Here is a 21,331-nt window from a genome sequence, read left to right on the forward strand (position 1 = left end):
GAGTGACGTGTTTGCCAGAGGCAGTGGGGGGGTGGTTACTAATCAATGGGTGTAAAGTTTCAGTTAAAGAAGATGAACATATTCTAGAGGTCTGCTATAGAACATTATACCTAGAGTCAACAATACTGTGTGATATACTTAAAAATTTGTTGAGAAGGTAAATCTCATGTTAGTTGTTCTTACCATAATATGTTTTTTAAGAATTAAGTGAATAAAATATTTCACTCCCACTCTGGCTTTAAGGTTTCATTTAAAAGACACAATACAGATTAATTCTTACTGCTCCAATTCTGTATTTTTGTTAGTTCTTTGTAGTAACCTTTACCTTTCTATGGACAATTTGGTGTAACTGAAGTTTTCTTTGTCATTAAATTGTCGTATCACCTACAAGACTAAGATTTTTCTAGGTAATTTCTAGGTAGTAGTACCAGAATCCTGGCACTATTTTACTACAAATTATAAACTCATCTCGGAAATGCTGAGCACTTGCTGTATGTCAGGCTTTCTCTTAGGTGATGGCTATGAAGTGGTGAACCCAACAGAAGCAGCTGTCACCCTCATAGAGTTCCCACTGGAAGAGAGGAGATTGGCAATGACCATATCAACACTTAAATTACATAATTACCACCTGTGATAAGTACTATGAAGGGAAAGAGCAGCAAGCAATGAGAGATTAACACAAGGGGACCTATTACACTCAGGATTATGGGAGAAAGTCTCCCTGTAGAGGTCTCAATTAGCTGAGATCTAAATGACTCGTTACCCAGGTGAGGTATGAGTAGTATGATATTCCAAGTGAGCTGTGCTTGGAGGCCTTGATGTGGGAAATGGAGCTTAATATATTTCTGGACCTGAGAGGAAGGTCCTAATGCAATGGGACAGGGAGAGAGAAGATGAGTTGGAGGTGGGAGGTTGGAATAGACAGAGACAAAATAATGCAAGGGTTTGTAGTTCATGATACAAGGTTTGTTTGTTTTGTGAAGTATAGTAGGAAACTTGGAAAAATGTAAGTGGGAAATAGCATAATCTAATGTACTTCTTTCTTTAAATTATTACTCTACCAAAAAGAATGTCATGGACATCATGGCAAAGTGTAGGGAAGACCTCTGTTGAGGAAATGAGATATCTTTCTCTATTTTAATAAACAGTTTGATTTGAAGAGCAATGGATATAATAAATATCAGCAATTCTGTGTTCTGTGTATCTCATTGTTAAAATTACTTATATCTTTTTGTTTTGTCATTTTTTTTATGTTTAGTATCCACATAGTCTTATTTCCTATTTTCAGTTTCTCTAAAAATTAAAATCACAATACCATAAATATGATGAATATGATACATGAATATTCAGTAAAATTTTATTGACCATACACTGTATGATAAGAATTGTGCAAGGTGAAGACATTTAAAACTGCCTTCTCTCTCCCTACCTTGTCCCTACTCCCACTCACACCTGTGGCCCTTTTTTCCCTCTGTGGATCACTAAGCTGTAGAATCACTAATCACTATACCATCTTCTTCTCCCTATACTTGAAAAAAAGTGTGTATATCACTTCTTTCTATCTCTTATTAAATAACATTTTCTTTCATTCAACTCCAGAGCACTTGGCACTGATGATTCTGCTGGGCTTGAGCTAGTATAATAGTGGTAGGTAAGTTTCATCTCATACCTTAATTATTAGGGCCCAGACGATCTAAATTTGATGATGCTTCTGGCAACTCATAAGTAATTTTGACAATAAGAAAACTGAAAAAATAATTCTTAAAAGTAAAAAAAAAAAAAACAGCCTCTGTATTTTCTTTCTAGAGAACATAATATACAAATCTAAAGAAGACATCTGTCCAGTGCAGTTCTTAAGATAAACAAATGGAGTTCCCCAAATTAGAGTGCAGTCGTACATACTTAATTTTGACTAGATATTTATGCTGAGTGCAGTTTCTTCTCTCTTTTTAGAGATGAATGCACAGGTATCTCCCTTACCCCTCTTTATTTTGCTATTGCCACAAATTGCACAAGATCTCATTAAAGTTCTCTTGCCCATTTAAAGTGTTCATTTTAGTCATTCTTCAAAAATGCATTTCTTTGGTTATTGCTCATTGTTAAACAATGAATTCTCCATTGCTGTCAGGAAGAAACATAATACTTACCAAGCACTCAACATTGAATTCTGTAAGTAAGTTCCTGAGTTTCTGAGATGATCTTTTTCATTCTCTCCTTAGCACTTCTAGATTCTCTGTGTTGCAGGTACTAAGGTTTAGTATTTAGTAAGCACACTAAATTTCTTGTATAAATTATTGGTTCTTATAAGAGTTTTTTATTGAATTGAGGAAAATATGTTCAGATTAGAGCAATAAACATCAAGGACATGTGTTTGAAATTTCAGTTACATATATTTAAATATTTGTCATGGTAGTTATGAATTTCCCATTACAAATACATTTCCCATTACAAATATAAATTAATATATTTTCTTTACTCTAAATGCAAATATGATCAACTGTTTTGATAAAACTTTATTATACTCTTACAATGATCATGGTTAAATCTGTCACTTGCATATATATGAGATGATCACTGATAATGTATATTATCAAGAAAGATACCTTTCTTCATTGTTGAGAAAATAGATAATATATTATCATTATCTGTCAGTTCTATCAATATCTATCAATTTGTTTCTGAACACAAACATGAGAAAAAATAATGAACATGTGCTCTTGGAGGCTAGTCCAGTGATTTTTTTTTTTTTAAGATTTTATTCATTTACTTGACAGATATCACAAGTAGACAGAGAGGCAGGCAGAGAGAGAGGAAGGGAAGTAGACTCCATGCTGAGCAGAGAGCCCAATGCGGGGCTCGATCCCAGGACCCTGAGATCATGACCTGAGCTGAAGGCAGAGGCCTTAACCCACTGAGCCACCCAGGCGCCCCTAGTCAAGTGATTTGAGGAGTGTTTTTTGTTTTTGTTTTTGTTTTTCTTAGGACATAAATATAAGGAAAGAAACTCTATAGAATAAGCAGTGTAGAATTAAAATTCACTCCCCAATTTTTTTGGCATATGCAGCAATTGAATCATTGGCTTCAGAGATTTTTTAAAAAATATATTAGGTAGCAGCAATGGCCACGGTTGCCAAACTGTGGAAAGAACCAAGATGCCCCTCAACGGACAAATGGATAAGGAAGATGTGGTACATATACACGATGAAGTATTATGCCTCCATCAGAAAGGATGAATACGCAACTTTTATATCAACATGGATGGGACTGGAAGAGATTATGCTGAGCGAAATAAGTCAAGCAGAGAGAGTTAAGTATCATATGGTCTCACTTATTTGTGGAGCATAACAAAGAACATGGAGGACATGGGGAGATGGAGAGGAGAAGGGAGTTGTGGGAAATTGGAAGGGGAGATGAACCATGAGAGACTATGGACAATGAAAAACAACCTGAGGGTTTTGAAGGGGCAGGGGGTGGGAGGTTGGGGAACCAGGTGGAGGGTAATAGGGAGGGCACGTATTGCATGGAGCACTGGGTGTGGTGCAAAAACAATGAGTACTGTTATGCTAAAAATAAATAAATAAATAAATAAACAAATAAAACAAAAACTAAAAAAAACTAAAAAAAAGCATTAGGTACTGGTTACAGAGAATATGGGTAGAATTGATAATCTCGTTGATTTTAAAACAAAGGGAAATACTTTTACTTGAAAGAAAAGCTTACATTTTGAAGTTCCTTTTGCTAAAAATTATCAGATTTTAAATTATTCATATTTTGAGCACCCACTGTATACTTACCTTTAAAATAAATGCAATAATTCTGCCCCCCCCCCCACTTCGACTTTTTCAAAGGGATTTGTCAGGACAATACATAGGTTATCATCTCTGAAAATGCTGACAGGAAGCTAACAACTTAAACTCATGTGAATGAGAACCAGGGCTCCCACTTTACCTGCAGAATGCACATGAGGTGTTGATTTCCCCCTAGTATGTCGTAAATGTTCAAGATATGCTTGTTTATTGTTGATGATGGTAAACAAAGGTTCCTTTTAGTGTGCTTAGCTTCTCACTTAGTACTTGCCAGCTAATTAGCTCAAGGTTTGAAGGTTAGTTCCTTAGATGATAGCTGTTAACTGGTGATGTCGACCAGATCAGGTGGAAAAGCTAAATTCTCAAGACCTGTCAGCTTAAAGGTCAGTGATTTTTTTTTTAAGTTTTTTATTTATTTATTTGACAGACAGAGATCACAAGTAGGCAGAGAGGCAGGCAGAGAGAGAGAGGAGGAAGCAGGCTCCCGCTGAGAAGAGAGCCCGATGCGGGGCTCGATCCCAGGACCCTGGGATCATGACCTGAGCTGAAGGCAGAGGCTTTAACCCACTGAGCCACCCAGGTGTCCCAAGGTCAGTGATTCTTTTTTTTTTTTTTTTTTTAAGATTTTATTTATTTATTTGACAGAGAGAGATCACAAGTAGACAGAGAGGCAGGCAGAGAGAGAGAGAGGGAAGCAGGCTCCCTGCTGAGCAGAGAGCCCGATGTGGGACTCGATCCCAGGACCCTGAGATCATGACCTGAGCCGAAGGCAGCGGCTTAACCCACTGAGCCACCCAGGCGCCCCAAGGTCAGTGATTCTTAACACTGACTGCAGAATAGAATTGCCTGGAAACTTAACTAAACTGATGGTCTGGTTGGAAGTGCAGATTCATTCAGTCAGAACCAATGGCAGAGGAAGCATGGACAGAAATGTTTTCAAAACTTCCCAGGGAGGGTTCCTATTGTTTAGGCAGGATTGAGAAACTGGGGAGTGGCTCTTTTCCAGGTAGCAAGAGGAGAATTGAGCCACTGATTTTACCTGCTCTATGGGAAAGTTTAGGTTACAGAGGCTTCAATGTGATACTGTTTCTTTCATTAGCTATGAGGTTCTCAAAATGGTCAGGGGACTGGTAGCATGAACATTTGGGAACTAGTTAGAGATGCAAGTTTTCAGCCCCACACTAGACCTACTAAAACAAAAACTCTGGAGATGGAGCACAGAACCCATGTTTAAAAAGTCTTTCAGTTGATTCTAATGTATGTTAAAGTTTGAGAACCATCATTTTCAGTGAAGTCTTGGCTAATAGATATTTGGAGGTCAACATTTAAAGATCTCTTTATTCATCACCCAGTTAGAGTTCAGTTAACTTGATCAAACACATCTTATCTGGATGAAGAAACAGCTTCATAACCAGAATAAAGTAGTTGACACAGATGACATTTTATTTTTTCAAAAGACTTATTTATTTATTTATTTATTTATTTATTTATTTATTTTAGAGGGAGAGAGAGAACACAAGCATGAGTAAGGGGAGAGACAAATCTTAAGCAGACTCCTTGTTAAATGAGGAACCAGATGCAGGTCTAAATCCCAGACCCTGATCTCATGACCTGAGCCCAAATCATGAGTCAGATGCTTAACTGACTGAGCCACCCAGGTACTCCTGACATTTTATTATTATAAGAGCCTTCCAAGAGTAGTGAGTGACATGGCATAGAGGTTCACATCAAAAGTTAATGCTCTTCCAAAGAATATGATCTGAATATTTCTATACCTTTGTTAGTACAGTTCCTGAAGCAAAATGGCTTCTCCCAAATTTTGAATACATTTACATAACAAATCACTTCTTTGGTGGTTGAAATTAGACTCAGAGTAATAGATTCCCAAGTTGTTTCTTTTCCCATATGTAGAACAAAATCGGTGTTAAGGCAAGAAAACCTGTTTTCTATTCTGCTGATGACTTAAGTCCTCTAAGAGTTGTAAGGATAATTGGAGCTTGACTCTCTCCCAACTATTTTATTTATTTAAGGACAATATCATTTATATTTTCTCTCTGGTCCAGAAGTTTCTAGTAGTCTAGTATTTTTTCACTGTCACTCTCACATATGGCTTACTTTTTGACACACACAGTTTTTCTACCATATATCTGCTTTCGGCTTTGAATCTCCACACAGTGCATGGTGCCTTCCCTTTTCTGTTACATGTTTCTTTTTGATAAGCTATGCCTCTTTCACTGTTGCACATGAGTCTTATCTCATAATTTTTGGTAATATCTCTCTGTTCTTGTGTACCTCCTTGAATTAAAGTTGAGATAGAAATTTTAGCCTGGGATTTTGAATATTCAGATATAATTTTCTGGGTCTAAATATTAAAGAGTTAACTACCAGTTAAAATTCTCTTTCTGCATAAGGAATAAAGTCAGTGATATTGTAATAGCATTGTATGGTGGCAGATGGTAGCTACACTTGTGGCAAGTATAGCATAACATAGAGATGTTGAATCACTATGTTGTACACCTGAAAGTAACGTAACATTGTGTGTCAACTGTATTCAAAAAAATTTGTTTTGAATTCTCTTTCTGTTCATGGAATCACAAAAATGCAGGACAAGAAGGAATTTTGGTTTGCATAGTTCTGGAAACTGTGTTTTATGGTTTTTCTTTTCATATAACAATCGTTTTACGTTGTAATTACTGAGAAATTTTAAACTTTTTTTTTTTATCTTTGCCTTTCAAACTGTAGTTTAAATTTGTTTCCATCTAGATGCTAATTATCCTACCATGAGTACATTGTTGGTGATGTAGTATGGAATCTAAAAACCCTAAGCTGTGTTTGTCAGTACAAACCATGTAGGCCTCTGTTCTCTATGTCTACTCTTATTTTCCAGAATCTTGACTGTGAAGTGGAATAATACTGTTATTATATTTCCATGTCTTTTTAGGTCTTGCTTTGGAAGCAATTTTGTTTTTTAAAAACAGTAGTTCTCAAACTTTAGTGGTGCATCAGAATAACCTGAAGGGCATGTTGAAACACAGACTGCTTCCTACCCCCAGAGTCCATGATTCAGTACGTCCATACAGGGGCTCAAGAAAATGCATTTCTAACAAATTCACAGATGATGCTGTGGGTGCTGTAACCACATTTTGAATAACACTATTAAGGTGCTCTGCCTTCATGAGATGAAAAACCAAGAGTCTTAGCATATCAAAATCTCCCTCGAATCCACCTACTACTCACCATATCCATTTTCCACCTCTTCTCCCTATAGTAAGTAGTCAGAGTAATTATCTTAAAATAAGAAGTAGACTATATAGGATTTTTGACCTTGCTTCCTCTTCTGCCCAAAGCTCTTCAGCATCTTTCTATTGCTGTCTAGGTAAAATCCACTTCTCTTCCATCCTTCAACATCATTGCAAGGCTCAGCATGATCTACCAGCTTTTCTGGACTCATCTCAAGGCTCATTTTCCTTTCTAGTCCTCTTTCTTTTTTTTTTTTTTTTTTTAATTTTTTTTTTAATTTATTTGACAGAGAGAGATCACAAGTAGGCAGAGAGGCAGACAGAGAGAGAGGAAGGGAAACAGGCTCCCTGCGGAGCAGAGAGTCCGATGCGGGGCTCGATCCCAGGACACTGGCATCATGACCTGAGCCGAAAGCAGAGGCTTTAACCCACTGAGCCGCCCAGGCACCCCTCTAGTCCTCTTTCACTGTGTTCTTCCCCATCTCAGGCCCAGTACATCTGCTCAATCACCAGGAATGCTCTTGCATTGATTCTAACATCGCCAAATCCTGTACTTTATGTAGACCCCAGTATAAAAGTCAAGTTCTCAGAGAGGCTTTCTCTGACCTTACTCTATCAGGACTCCCCATTCTACTTCTGGGGTGAGTAACTCTTATGGTTTGCCCAGAACCAAGTTGTTTCTTAGGAAGTGAGACTTCCAGTGCTAAAACAAGGATAGCCCCAAACAAACTGGAAAGACTGGTCAAGCTACCTGCTCCCCAGTTGCAAATTTTACTTTTTCTTTATAGCTCCTACATAATTTATAATTGTATATTTATTTGGGTGATCTTTTTTTAAGTGTCTACCATCCTTATTAGATTATAACCCCATAAGCAAACAGGTGATATGTTTCTTAATCTTTTTGTCTCCAGTGTCTAGTGCTACAGTTAGCTACACTTACAAAGTACCTGCTCAATAATTCCTGCTTTTGAAAGAGACACGTCTTATTGGTTACTCGTTACAAAGGGAAATGGAGAATGCCAACATGTGTTATATACAGCAACCTATATCCTTTTGTCTCACTTAAAAAACATTTCACCAGAACATTTTGAAAATAACCTACTTTCTTCCCATTGGTCCCTAGACACTGCTAATGTGTTTTAGTTGACTAGAGCCCATCAATCCCACATATGGATATGGATTATGGATCTCCTCAGCTTAGAGAGCTGCAGCTAAAGACGCCTATGTCACCTACCTAATAAATTGGTACACACAGAAATTTTTAAACTAGTAACAGTTAATAGTACTTAATATTGAGTTTTAGATAAATGCCAAGCTCTGGGTTAAGCACTGTGTATATTATCTCTTTAAAAATGTGTATGTTATGAGATAAATACTTTTTTGTTTTCCTCATTTTCCCTATGGACTCAGGGAGAATAAGCATTATACCCAAACTCATATATAGATATTAAGTGGTTGAGTCAGGGTTCTAACTTAGTTCTGTCTGACTCAAAGCAGCCCAGGATTTTATCTATTCCTTTGACAAAAAATAATAGGATTGATTTTTTTTCTTTTCTTTTTTTTTTTCCTTTTTCCTAGAGAGGGAGGGGAGACAAAGGGAGTGGGAAAGTGGGAATCTTAAGTGTTCTCCATGCCCAGCACAAACCTGATGTGGGGCTTGATCTCACAACCCTGAGATCATAACCTGAACCAAAATAAAAAGTTGGACACTTAAATGACTGAACCACTCAGTTTTTTTTTTAATTGAAGTGCAATTCATGTATTATATTAGTTTCAGGTATATATTTGTTTTAGGTGAATCACATAGTGATTCAACATTTATGTACATTACAAAATGCTCCACAAAAAGTGTATTTACCACGTGTTACCTTACAGAGTTGTACTATTATTAACTATATTCCTGATGGATTGATTGTTCTCAATAGGGATTTATTTGCCTGAATTAAAGAATCATCTTGTCTAGGCGATCTGCTTTTTGTTAATTCACTGAATGGTACCTATTCAATTATAGAAGTCAATTATGTATACATATATATTTAAATCATATGTACTATATGCACATTATATATATTATCATGTGCACAATAATATATAGCATATATATTTGCTAGTGTTTTGCTAGTATATGAAAGCTAACATTTATGTAATCGTTACTGTGAGCCAAATTCTTAATTAAGTATTGTTAAAAGCGATGTTATCTCATTTAAACATCATAAATTATGAAGTAGATAGTGATATTTTCCATTTTTAAAAAAATATAGAATGTTTCATGAATTTATATGTCATCCTTATGCAGGGACCTTGCTAATCTTCTCTGGGTTGTTCCAATTTTAGTACATCTGCTTCTGAAGTGAGCCCAATATTTTCCACTTATTATAGGTGACAGGACTGAGGTGCAAACAGAAGATAGGGACACTTTTCCTGAGGTCATATAGTTTATAAATGATGGAGCCAGGATTGGAAGACAAGACCATTTGATTCTTTTTTTTTTTTTAAGACCATTTGATTCTTAAGATACATTTGTCATCTATGTCTTTTCAAATCTCTAAGCTGACCAGGGATTAAAAGCTTTTAGGAATATTTTTCAGGTGTCTTTTGATTATTTCTCTATTATTCAGCACAGTTGGCTACTGGCATTTATGAAATGTTCTTTCTCATGAGAATGTAGGCACTTGAAAATATACTTCATAACTACAGACCACCTCAGGGTTTTACTTTTATACTACCGCTCCTATTGGTAAAATCTTAGTGAACCCCACCCCCCTCAGTATAATGTTTCTCTTCCTTTGAAGAAGAAAAATAAAACCTTTCCACTCCCAATGTCTGACAGTCATAAAATTTTGACTAACCTAGGAGAGAGAGGTCGGCCTTCAATATCAAGTTGATATGGGAGCCTTCAGGATAATGACCATATCTTTTGCTGTAAATGTCTATAACATTGCCTCATTAATTTTAGTGGATTGATTGAAATGTGCGGTCACCTCATTCCTGTGTTGCTACTTGAGACCATACTTTGGCCGTGGCCTCTTTACTTACCCTTCCCAATTTGTATAAATTCCTCTAGTTCTCAAGATACATTGATTTGCATTTGCTTATGGCTGTGCCTTGTAGATTAGGAAATTTTAGAAATATTGGAGAAACAATTTGTTTTCTGAAAAAGAACAGAAATTTGTGTATTATATTTTCATTTATTTCACATAAGTTGGTCAGATCAAGAACAACAACTTTGGGATTTAAAAATTATGCAAATGGAGTAATTCAACTTGCAAATGAACCATTATTCATTTTTCTTAGCCTATCAATTTGCTTTAATAACATGTTTAAAGATAGACTACCTCCTTTTTATTATTTGATCATTCATGTTCTCTCTGGAAAACTTTACTTATGCTAGAGCCCAGTTAGAGTGCCTAGAAAATGACATGAAGTGAAGAATTTTGATTATATGCCAACAAACTGTACAACCTAGAAGAAATGGGTAAAATATTAGAAACATACAATTTTCCAAAATGGAAGCAGGAAGAAATAGAAAATCTGAACAGAGCGATTACATGTAACAAAATTAATTTAAAAAAATACTATCAAAAGTAAAAGAGCAGGATCAGATGGATTCACAAGTGAATTCTACCAGACATTTAAAGAAGAGCTAATACCTATTCTCCACAAACTATTCCAAAAAATAGAGAAGGAGAGCTTCCAGATGCATTCTATAAGTACAGCATTATCAAAACCAGAAAAGATACCACAGGAGGAAAAAAAAAAACAAAAACGACAGGCTAATATCCCTGATGAACATAGATGCAGAAGTCCTCAACAAAATATTAGCAAACCACACACAACAATACTTTAAAAATATCATTCACCACATCAGGTGGGATTTATCCCAGAGATGCAGGGATGATTCAATTATCACATACCACATCAATAAATTACAGGATAAAAATCATATCATCATCTCAATAGATGTAGAAGAAATATTTAAAAAGACTCAATACCCATTCATGATAAAAATTCTCAACAAAATGGGGTTGAGGGAACATACCTCAACATCACAAAGGCCATACATGAAAAACCCACAGCTAACATCATCTGTAATTGTGAAAAACAGAGCTTTCCCTTTAAGATCAGGAAGAAGACAAGGATGTCTACTCTTGCCCCTTTTATTCAACATAGTACTATAATTCCTAGCCATAGGAATCAGACAAGAAAAAGAAATAAGAGGCATCCGCATTGCTAAAGAAGAAGCTAAATGTCATTATTTGCAGATGACAGAATACTATACATAGAAAATCCTAAAGACTCCACCAAAAAACTATTAGAAGTAATAAATGAATTCAATAAAGTGACAGGATATAAAATTAATTCCCAGAAATTGATAGTGTTTCTGTATACTAACAAGAAAATCACAGAGAAATTAATGAAAAAACAGTACTATTTACAATTGCACCAAAAATAATAAAATGCTCAGGACTAAACTAAGAAGGTGAAATACTAGTACTCTGAAAATTATAAAACACTGATGAAAGAAATTGAACATGATGCAAACAAATATAAATGTACTCCATGCTCATGGATTGGAAGAACAAATATTGTCAAAATATCCATGTTCTCCAAAACAATCGACAGATTTAATCCAATCCTGATCAATATACCAATATTTTTCAGTGAACTAGAACAAATAATTGTAAAATTTGCATGGAACCACAGAAAACCCCTAATAGCTAAAGTAATTCTGAAAAATAACGAAGCTAGAGGTATCATAATTCCAGATTTCAAGGTATAATACAAGGCTATGGTGATCAAAACAGTATGGTACTGGCACAAAAAAAGACAAATCAATGGAATAAGATAGAGAGTCCAGAAATAAACTCAAATTTATATGGACAATTAATCTATGACAAAGGAGGCAAGAATATACAATGGGGAAGGTACTCTTTTCAATAAAAGGTGTTGGGAAAATTCAACAGCTACATAAAAAAGAATGAAGCTGGACTACTTTGTAACACCACACATAAAAACAAATTCAAAATGGATGAAAGACCTAAATGGGAGACCTGAAACCATAAAAATCCTAGAAGAGAACATAGGCAGTAATTTGACATCGGCTATAACAAAGTCTTTCTAGATTTGTCTTCTAACGCAAGGGAAACAAAAGCAAAAATTAACTATTGGGAGTACATGAAAATAAAAACCTTCTGCACAGAAAAGGAAAACAATCAACAAAACTAAAAGACAACTTATTGAATAGGAGAAGATATTTGCAAATGGCAAGTCTAATAAAGTGTTAGTATCGAAAAATACAACTGAACACCAAAAAATAAATGATCCACTTAAAAATGGGCAGAAGACATGAACAGATATTTCTCCAAAGGAGACATCCAGATGGGCAACAGACACATGAAAAGATGCTCAACATCACTTACCATCAGGGAAATGCAAATCAAAACCACAATGAGATATCACCTCATACCTGTCAGAATGGCCAAAATGAAAAACAAAAGAAACAAGTGTTGGTGAGGAAGTGGAAAAAGTAGAAATCTTGCTCCCTGTTGGTAGTAATGCAGACTGGTGCAGTCACTGTGGAAGACAGTAGGCAGGTTTCTCAACACATTAAAAATAGACTTACCGTATGATCTCATAATTATACTATTGGGTATTTATCCAAAGAATAAGAAAACAGTAATTGGAAAGATATATACCCCTCTATGTTTATAGCCAAGATATGGAAGCAGCCCAAGTGTCCATTAATAGATGAATGAATAAGGAAGATATATATGTATGTATATATACATACATATATATGTATATATATATATAATATTCAGCCATAAAAAGAATGACATTTTGCCATTTGCAACAACATGGATGGACCTAGGGGGCATAATGCTGAGTGAAGTAAGTCAGTCAGCGAAAGACAAATACCATATGATTTCACTTATATGCGGAATTTAAGAAAAAAAAACCCACAAAGGAACAAAGAGAAAAAGAGACAAACCAGAAAAACAAAACAAAGCAAAAGAAAACAAAAAAACAGACTCTTAACTACAGAGAGCAAATTGACAGTTACCAGATGGGGGGTGGGTGGTGAGATGAGTGAAAAAGGTGATGGGGATTAAGAGTATACTCTTGTGATGAGCACTGAGTCATGTATAGAATTGTTGAATCACTATATTTTACACCTGAAACTAATAAAGGACCATATGTTAACTATACTGGAATTAAAATAAAATAAAATAATAGCAGAGGATAAGAAATGCAGTCAGTGGTATTATAACGATGTAATGGGACAGATGGTAGCTATACTTGTAGTGAACATAGGCAAAATGATAAGCTTGTCAAATCACTAGGTTGTACACCTGAAAGTAAGGTAAACTGTGTGTCAACTATACTAAAAAAAGTTATTTGGCAGTGTTTAACAAAAAGAAATAGAAAATCTAGTTCTTAAAAAAAAACAGATGGAAGGAGTGATCGTATATGCATGAAAGGTAGAGACACAGAGACAACATCCACAGAAAATGAAAAGAAAATATGGGCTCAGATGCACTTTCACTGAAGCCAAGATTTCTTGCAAAGAGAGTGCTCTGAGATCTCAAATTTGTGAAAAAACTCTCCCTGGCAATTAGTTACTCTTAGTGGTTGGCAAGAGACTGAATAAACTTCTTCACAATGTGTCAAATGTCTTCAGTTTCATTCAACTGCCACACACACTACCCACACAACAGTAACTGGCTCTGGTTGGTTCAACAAAGATGCTCTTGTGATGGAATTAAGACTGAAATAAATTTCTTCCTCTTCCTAGTCCTGAAGAAGAGAAACAATAGTAAGACTTATAATAAAAAATTAAGCCACTCAGAAAGAAGAATTTGCTTTCTCATCTTCTGATCTGAAACTTTCAGACAGTACTTTTGGTAATACTCTTATTACTCTCAAGGGAAAAGAAAGAGTAAATTCTTTAAGAGTGGAAACTGCACAGTTTTGCTGAGCATAGACTACATGTTTAAGCAACAAACAACATTTCTTTCAGTAGGAATGCCTTTTGGTTACTAGTTGGCAAAACTGCTTCCAGTTTTGATAGAAGTCATAATTAGCGACTTTCCATCAGAGTCTAACTAGAAATACCTAAAGTTGAAAAGGAGGAGTCACAGATTAAAATGAGGCAGATTTGGGGCACCTGGGTGGCTCAGTGGGTTAGGCCTCTGCCTTCGGCTCAGGTCACAATCCCAGGGTCCTGGGATCGAGCCCCGCATCAGGCTCTCTGCTCGGAGAGGAGCCTGCTTCCCCCTCTCTCTCTGCCTGCCTCTCTGCCTACTTGTGATCTCTGTCTGTCAAATAAATAAATTTTAAAAAATGAGGCAGATTTACTTGGGTTTGTCCTTCATCTCCACACAAAATTAAAAAATAAGAAAGATATCAAACACAATAATCTGAGTTAGCTATTGATATGCTTGCTGTATTGGGATCTGTTGCAAGCAGGATTATTCATTCATATAGGCTACGAACCCAAGGAGTTAATGTATGATGGTGTAAGCTCAGATGGAAATTTGAGAGAAATTGTAACTTCTAGAAAATCTTGGTGATGAGTCATATTAAGAAAATTACCTATGGAAGCTTAAAGGTATTTGCTCAAACATAAAGATATGTTCTCTGAGAGACCAAAAGCAATTGCTTCTGTTTGAAATAAAAATAGTATTTGGGATACTCCACGTCTAGTTCTTTTCTATTGTATATTAGAAACTAGTAACAAAAATGATATATTAGGGGCACCTGGCAGGCTCAGTCCTTAGAGTATATGACTCTTGATCTCAGGGTTGTGAGTTTGAGCCCCATGTAGAGATTACTTAAAAATAAAATCTTTAAAAAATAAAAGGATATATTAATGAGTACATTTGTTTCCTTTGCCTGTATAATAAAGTAACAAGAACTGGGTGGCTTAAAATTATGAAATTTATTGTCTCATAGTTCTGGATGTTAGAGGTTGAAAATGGGTAGCCTTGATTCCCTCTGAGAACTGTAAAAGGAAGTTTGTTCTGTGCTTCTCTCCCAACTTCTGGAGGATCACGGGCAATCTTTGGCTTATCGATGGGATATAGATATATCTATAGAATACAGATATCATTCCTATCTCCTCCTATATGTCACATAGTCTCTTCTCTCTCTTCATATTGTCTTTCCTTATGCATGTTTGTCTCTATGTCCACATTCCCCTTTTATAAGGACATCAGTCATATTGGGTTAGACTCCATTTTAACTTGATGACCGCATTTTAACTTAATTATCTCTGCAGTGACTCTATTTTTAAATAAGGTTATATTCTGAGGCACTGGGGGTTAGGATTTCAACATATCTTTTTTAGGGGATGTAATTCAGCTCAGAGCAATGTGTTACTAATAAAGCTTTTTTTTTTAAATTTATATAAGGAAATTTTATTTATTTTTTTTATTTTCAGTGTAACAGTATTCATTGTTTTTGCACCACACCCAGTGCTCCATGCAATACGTGCCCTCCCCAATACCCACCACCTGGTTCCCCCAACCTACCACCCCCCGCCCCATCAAAACCCTCAGGTTGTTTTTCAGTGTCCATAGTCTCTCATGGTTCACCTCCCCTTCAAATTTCCCTCAACTCCCTTCTCCTCTCCATCTCTCCATGTCCTCCATGTTATTTGTTATGCTCCACAAATAAGTGAAACCATATGATAATTGACTCTCTCTGCTTGACTTATTTCACTCAGCATAATCTCTTCCAGTCCCGTCCATGTTGCTACAAAACTTGGGTATTCATCTTTTCTGATAGAGGCATAATACTCCATAGTGTATATGGACCACATCTTCCTTATCCATTCATCCGTTGAAGGGCATCTTGGTTCTTTCCACAGTTTGGCGACCGTGGCCATTGCTGCTATAAACATTGGGGTACAGATGGCCCTTCTTTTCATTACATCTGTATCTTTGGGGTAAATACCCAGTAGTGCAATTGCAGAGTCATAGGGAAGCTCTATTTTTAATTTCTTGAGGAATCTCCACACTGTTCTTCAAAGTGGCTGCACCAACTTGCATTCCCACCAACAGTGTAAGAGGGTTCCCCTTTCTCCACATCCTCTCTCCATGGAGGAAATGTTGTTTCCTGTCTTGCTAATTTTGGCCATTCTAACTGGTGTGAGGTGGTATCTCAATGTGGTTTTAATTTGAATCTCCCTGATGGCTAGTGATGATGAGCATTTTTTTCATGTTTCTGATAGCCATTTGTATGTCTTCATTGGGACCTGGGAATAAACCTAATCAAAGAGGTAAAGGATCTGTACTCGAGGAACTATACAGAACACTCATGAAAGAAATCGAAGAACTACAGAACACTCGAGGAACTACAGAACTCGAGGAACTACAGAACACTCATGAAAGAAATTGAAGAAGACACAAAAAGATGGAAGACCATTCCATGCTCTTGGATCAGAAGAATAAACATTGTTAAAATGTCTATACTGCCTAGAGCAATCTATACTTTTAATGCCATTCTGATCAAAATTCCACCGGTATTTTTCAAAGAGCTGGAGCAAATAATCCTAAAATTTGTATGGAATCAGAAGAGACCCCGAATCACTTAAGGAAATGTTGAAAAACAAAAATAAAACTGGCGGCATCATGTTACCTGATTTCAAGCTTTACTACAAAGCTGTGATCACCAATACAGCATGGTACTGGCATAAAAACAGACACATAGACCAGTGAAACAGATTAGAGAGTCCAGATATGGACCCTCAACTCTATGGTCAAATAATCTTCGACAAAGCAGGAAAAAATATACAGTGGGAAAAAGACAGTCTCTTCAATAAATCGTGCTGGGAAAAATGTAGAAGAATGAAACTCGACCATTCTCTTACACCGTACACAAAGATAAACTCGAAATGGATAAAAGACCTCAATGTGAGACAGGAATCCATCAGAATCCTAGAGGAGAACATAGGCAGTAAACTCTTCGATATCAGCCACAGCAACTTCTTTCAAGATATGTCTCTAAAGGCAAAGGAAACAAAAGCGAAAATGAACTTTTGGGACTTCATCAAGATCAAAAGCTTCTGCACAGCAAAGGAAACAGTCAACAGAACAAAGAGGCAACCCACGGAATGGGAGAAGATATTTGCAAATGACAGTACAGACAAAAGGTTGATATCCAGGATCTATAAAGAACTTCTCAGACTCAACACACACAAAACTGGTAATCATATCAAAAAATGGGCAGATGATATGAACAGACACTTCTCCAATAAAGCTCTTTTTTAAGGAAATGTGATTCCTACTGTTTTATGCAGATGCTGAAGTTGGTTCACAAATCTTATGCATGGAAACAGTGCAAATTCTGTAACTGGTGGAGGCTTTTTGAAAGTATAGGTCCTGACACCTGAAACCTGCTGGAGTTACTACAGGTATTGGAAATGCCCATCACTTTGTAGAGAATGGAACAATAACATTTCATGAGAAGTGGCTTTTCATAAAAAGAGGGAAGCCACAGAAGCTCCATTTTAATAGTGAAGATAAAGTAGACTTTCTCTTCTTTTATTTGTCTTTTATTTTGTCTTTTATTTGTCTAAATTCAAATGCAGCAGGAAAGGGACTCTTTGCTCCCCAGTGCTGTTCCCTGGATAGCATTATTTTAGCACCATGAACAAACAACTACAACTACCTACCACAAGACTTCTCCTTTTGAAGTTTATAGTCAAACTGTCTTTCCAATAGTTAGCTAGCCTCTATGGTCCATACCCATGAACTCTAGTAATGGACACCATTAGCTCACAGTCGTTCTTTCCACTTCTTTATTATTCCTGCTACTGTAACTAGTTTTACTAGAACCATCTGACCAAGGCATAGGCCACTGAGTCCTTCTATTCACTCTGTCCTGTAAACACATAACACACACACACCAGGCCACCTCTCTACACCTGTAGAGATATAACTGCTCATACACATAGGACAACAGTCAGTATTTAGCAAGAGTTTATTCCTTCACCCCAGATGAGACTATGGTGGTAGACTGGAGATATCTTTGAAAAGTTCTTGTACATTAACTAATGTTCTTCCTTTAATTCGCTTAGTGCTATGAAGCCAAAAAGAGAGGTTTTGCACCAAGTTATTAATTGAAATTTATAAATATTAATCTGGAAACAAGAAACTGAGAGAATGAGAAGAGGGGAAAAATGCTAAGTAGGCAGCTGCCTGTTGTATCCATCCCTCAGCCCTCACTCTTCTCTCAGTGACTTGATTTTGATTTCAAGGTAACTTGCTCATGGACTCTCACCTTAACTTGTTTAAGAGATACTTTGACCTTCTTACCTGGCTGACGACTTATAAAAATTCTACCTCCCGCTTTCCTAACAGCCAAGTTGTAACAATATTCCCAGCCATAAATATGACTCCAAGTGGAAAAAAGGAAAAAAACTACCCACATTTGATTTAAAAAAAATTGCTTTAGAAGATTTTATACTATATTCAATTCAGTTTCACCAAATGCCTATATTGAGAAAATATGGTCTTCTAGATCATTTCTAGATCATTTTACTTTATTTTTTTTTAAAGGAGAATGATAGGAATTTCATCAGCCCTTATATAGGTAGACTTTGGAAAGAAAATAGGTATGATTTGACTTGGAGTATGAGGGAAGACAAACATGAAAGATATAAAACCCTGAACTTAGTATGGAGTTCTGTAGCCAATTACTAGATGTCAGAAAATTTTTTACAGTATGAGAAGTGACATGTAATTGTGAGGGCCAAAGGGAGAAAAAAACTCGATCAGGCATCTGTTTGCATCATCCCAGGCACCTGCAGAAGCATGAGGCCTATTGTGTATATTTGAAAGCCCACATGTTCCCTACCCTGATTTAAATACACTCCGCAATCAGCAGCTGGGTTTTATCTTATTATTTATAATTTATGGGTATTCTTATGCCCTTGAAATAGCCACAATTTTCATTTCCCAATTTCTTTTTTCCAGTTTGTCACAGATTCCCCTGTGTTCTTGGCCATTCAGTTCCCTTTGTCATTCCTTGGTTTCCTCATTTGTAAGAATGGGGGCATTACACTTGTCACTTCCTTCTCTCAGACTGCTGGGAAGATTAATGACATAATATGCTTAAAGACCTGTTGGACTCTTTGGAAACAAGGTGCTACATATGCACAGTGTTTCATCCTTATTGATCTTCACTTTGAGGGAAAATTAAGTAAAATGAACACAGCTGGGGCTTAGGTTAAAGTAGGATGCAGGGGCTGAAACTATCATTTGGGAAAACAATTCCCCTTGCTTTGGAACAGGTTTTCTTTTCAAGGACCTTGCAAATGAGATCCTGTGCATTTTTTTCGTAATTGATTCTCTGTGTGATGATTCTGTCTGAAGCTCATTGTCATCTCATAATTTCCTTGTAGCATGTAAAGTTTGTGCTTTTCATGATAATTTATAGAAACCGTGTTACAGGAAGTAGAAGATTCTTAAAAATAAAAAGTGGCAAGTGAAAGTATACAAGATAGCGTTTCTATGAAAAAAATGGGAGAAAAGTAGCTTCTACCACTATGTTCTTTCAAGAAATAAAGTTCAGATGTTAAGAGTCTGGACTTCTGAAATTGTAGACATACGTAATAATATCAAAACAATTCCATTTCACAGAACAGAGACTAGGAAGCATTCTCACATGGATCGTTGGTGTGAGGGGACACTTTGGATCCATAAGAGGCCCCCTCAAATCTGTCATCTTTGATCCCATGTGCAGGGGTTACCTACAGCCAACTACAAAGCGCTAACATTTCATTGAATTCCTGTAGTGTTCTTCACATTTTACACATCTTGTTTAGTCTTCACAACAGTTCCATTATTTTCCTCATTTCCAAAGTTAGGTGAAATAACTTGCCTTGGTTCACACAGCTAGAAAGTAGAAGAGCCTGGATTGAAAGTTATCTGGCATAAGTCTGTGCCTATCATTGTTATAGTCTACTGTTTCTGAGAAGGAATTCAAAAGCTGATCCTTCATTCAGTGAGTGCTTTTGTTAAAACAAAAGCTGTTTTAACAGCTGCAACTTCTGTTGAGGGCATTAAATGTGTCTTGCCCATCTTTGTGGGAAACCCAATCACAAGTCCAGCATCTGTGCGTAGGAAGGATGTCTGCAAAGGAGATACTGTTATCTCCTTGATTTAGATAAGAAACTGGAGGCTTCCAGGCATTAAGTGCTGTGCTCATAATCCTGTAGCTGATAAGGAGCAAAGTCAGGACTGTGGTGCAGTACTTTGGACTCTGATCTGTGGCTCCTTCCATGATACTGCATCTTCCTCCACTCTTTTTTTCTCTGTGTTCCCAGGTTTCTTAATTTTATAAAGGTCTTGGTCACATCTTAAGCTCTGTAGGAAACTTAGGGAACATGCTATGTACACTGAAACAATAGGTTCTTTTAGCCTTCAAAAGACAGGTGAATAGGCATATATGGAGTTCCTGCAAGGTACCACGAATATTGCTAAATATATTAATAATCTCATTCAATTTAATTTTCTTAACTATTACATGATGTAGTATTGACTATGGTCCCATTTTATGGATGAGGAAATTCAGGCCAATAGCGGTTAAATTACCTGTCCAAGGTCACATAGCCAGCCATTTAAACCCAGGTCAGCCTGACTCTAAACCCCAAATTCATTCATTCAGCTACACAAGAATGGTAACATAGTACAGTGTCTCTCAAAGCTTTATTTTAATCTAATTGTATAATGAATGACCAGGACTACTTCTATTTTCTTTACTTGAGAGGCAGATTTTATTGAATCTTTTCGTAGTTCATTGTCAAAATAATATTTTCACTGAATGTGAAATTAATTTAATTTGAATTTCACGTTAATTTGAATGTGATTACTACTCATTAGTGAAGTGAACTGAAAAATGATGGAAGTTTGTTTATTACAGGAACAGTTCCTTCTGAGAGGGCTAGAATTCTCTGTCTGCATGCTTTTGTCTACTGCCAGGCTGCTAGTCTGCCAGAAGTGCTGGCCTTCTCATCAACATCAGGTAATCACTGGTTTCCCCTTTCCACCCACTTCGCCTTCCTATCGCAAAACACTGACATTCTTTCTTTCGGTGAGAGCCAGTAACTCCAATCCCTCTCTTCCCTCTGCTTCAGCTCCCTCTTCTTTTTATCTATAGAGGTTTAATACCCACACTTAAAGAGAAACCTGCTGTCAGGATGCAGCAGATGCCACTTCTGCCTTCTCCACTGCTGGCCAAAAGCCTAGGCCAGTGATAGTTGGGCAGGAATGAGGAAAG

At 36.5% G+C, this 21,331-nt stretch overlaps 1 non-coding gene across 1 annotated transcript; it reads right to left on the bottom strand.

Annotated features, from left to right (window-relative positions):
• Window positions 1-9,296: 9,296 nt before the first annotated feature.
• On the bottom strand, window positions 9,297-9,399 carry LOC123925351. Its single transcript, XR_006814958.1, has one exon. It is a non-coding gene; the product is annotated as a U6 spliceosomal RNA (small nuclear RNA).
• Between the last annotated feature and the right edge of the window lie 11,932 nt (window positions 9,400-21,331).

Source organism: Meles meles, chromosome 14 (genome assembly GCF_922984935.1).
Source record: "Meles meles chromosome 14, mMelMel3.1 paternal haplotype, whole genome shotgun sequence".
Classification (NCBI taxonomy): Eukaryota; Metazoa; Chordata; class Mammalia; order Carnivora; family Mustelidae; genus Meles; species Meles meles.